The sequence below is a fragment of the Zingiber officinale genome, chromosome 5A, assembly GCF_018446385.1.
Source record: "Zingiber officinale cultivar Zhangliang chromosome 5A, Zo_v1.1, whole genome shotgun sequence".
Classification (NCBI taxonomy): domain Eukaryota; kingdom Viridiplantae; phylum Streptophyta; class Magnoliopsida; order Zingiberales; family Zingiberaceae; genus Zingiber; species Zingiber officinale.
In genome coordinates this window covers 56275140-56277664 of record NC_055994.1, presented here as the reverse complement: position 1 = coordinate 56277664, position 2525 = coordinate 56275140, and positions in this window count along the sequence as shown.

Below are 2525 nucleotides of genomic sequence, written 5' to 3'. Positions count from 1 at the left end.
GACACATCTCTTTAGATAAAGGTACTCCATGCCAAAAATGTAGAAAACCTTTTTTGGATTTTTGCATGCTAAAACGAGCTAGAATAGTATCGATGTATGAAGCTTGGGATAAGCACAACATTCTTTCTTGCGATCTCTTATTACATTGATCCCAAGAATATGCCTACATTCTCTCAAATCCTTCATATCAAACTGCTTGGACAACCATACCCTTACATCTGATAACACTTTGACATTGTTGCCAATGAGCAAAATGTCATCTATGTATAGTACAAGAAATACCACCACGTTTCCATCACTCTTCTTGTATACACATGACTCATCTGGACACTGAATAAATCTAGAAGACTGGATCACTTCATTAAACTGGATGTTCCAAGATCTCAAAGCTTGCTTCAGTCCATAGATAGACCGATTGAGGTTACATACAAGATGCTCTTTGCCCTTCATAATAAATCCCTCTGGTTGCTTCATATGGATGTTTTCTTCAAGACTTCCATTAAGGAAAGCTGTCTTGACATCCATTTGCTAAATCTCATAATCCATATGAGCAACAATAGATAAAAGAATTCGGATAGACTTAAGCATGATTATTGGCGAAAAGGTTTCCTCATAAACGATTCCCTCTTTTTGAGTATACCCTTTTGCAATAAGCCTTGCTTTGAAGGTTTCCATCTTCTCGTCTATCCCTCTTTTTCTTTTGTAGACCCATTTACATCCAATGGTTTTTACACCATTTGGTGGTCCTACAAGCTCCCAGACCTGATTAGAGGACATAGATTCTATTTCAGAGTTCATTGCACTTTGCCAAGATGTTGCATCTTTATCTTGGAGTGCTTCATCATATGTCCAGGGATCAAGTTCAGGTTCACCAGGGATCAAGTTTGAAGATTCTCCCAAAAACATGAATCTATCAGGTTGCCTAACAACCCTCCCACTACGACGAGGCACTACTTGTAATTGTGCATCATTTGTGACACGTGTTGTAGTTTCTTGTGGTATCTCATCTTGTACCGTTGGTACTAAAGTAGACGTGTCTTCTCTTATTTCCTCAAGAACAATTTTACTCATAGGCTTGTGGTTTATTACATAGTCTTCTTCTAAATATTGGGCATTAGTGCTAACAATGACTTTCTGATCTTTACGACTATAAAATAAACCACCTTTCGTTCCTTTAGGATAACCCACAAACAAGAGAACTTCTGTACGTGATTCCAACGTATCAGTGTCTCCTTTCAGCACATGTGCTGGACTACCCCAAATTCGAATATATTTCAGACTAGGCTTACGCCCATTCCATAATTCTGTGGGAGTAGAGGTTACTGACTTAGAAGGTACCAAGTTCAGAATATACACTGTCATTTACAGAGTATATCCCCAAAATGAATTTGGTAATTCTGAATGACTCATCATTGATCTAACCATTTCCATAAGAGTCCTATTCCTTCGTTCTGCCACACCATTCTATTGGGGTGTACCAGGTGCAGATAGTTGGGATTGAATCCTGGCCTCTAATAAGTAACTCCTAAACTCTCCTAAGAGGTACTCGCCACTACGATCAGACCGTAGTGTCTTGATACTTTTACCATGTCGTTTCTTCACATCAGCCTTGTATTCTTTGAACTTATCAAAATGCTCAGACTTGCGGCGCATCAAGTAAATGTACTCATATCTCGAATAGTCGTCTATAAAAGAGATAAAATATTTGAAACCACCTCTTACCTAGAGAGTCATATGTCCACACAAATCAGAATGAATCAATTCCAACACATCTTTGGCTCTATACCCCTTGGCCTTAAAAGATATTTTGGTCATTTTTCCTTCCAAGCAAGATTCGTAGGTTGAAAAATTTTTCACAACTAATGAACCCAAAGGTCCATCGGCTATTAGCCTTTGAATCCTACTCAAGTTAATATGGCCATGCCTTAGATGCCAAAGATATGGTTGGTTCATTTTCGAAGACTGCTTTCTCATATTTGAATTAGAAGATGTGTTATTAATTTCCATTTGTTGCATCATGGGAGTTATTGGATTAAGAGTGTACAAATTGCCAACCAACGTACCAGAATAGATAACTATCCTTTTTTTCTTGACAACCACTTTATCATCAAAAGAAACAGAATATCTATCCTTAAATAATTTAGAAACTAAAATAAAGTTCTTTCTAAAACATAGTACGTAAAGACAATGTCTCAAAATCAATGTTTTATTCCTATCAAAAGATAAATAAAAATCTCCCACTACAACAGACGCCACTCTCGTAGCATTGCCTATGTAGACGATGATTTCCCCTTCATGTAGTCGTCGGGTTTCCTGGAACCCCTACAATGAATTGCAGACATGATCAGTGGCTCTCGTATCTACACACCCGATACTGGTAGATAACACCGCTAAATATGTTTTGACAACTAATGAATAAGATACACCTTCATTGTTCTCGTTTCTGCGAGGACAGTCCATCAAATGAGCCATTATCTTGAGGATAAGATCCCTTACGGGTGTCCCCTCAGTCATGGTGGTCGTCA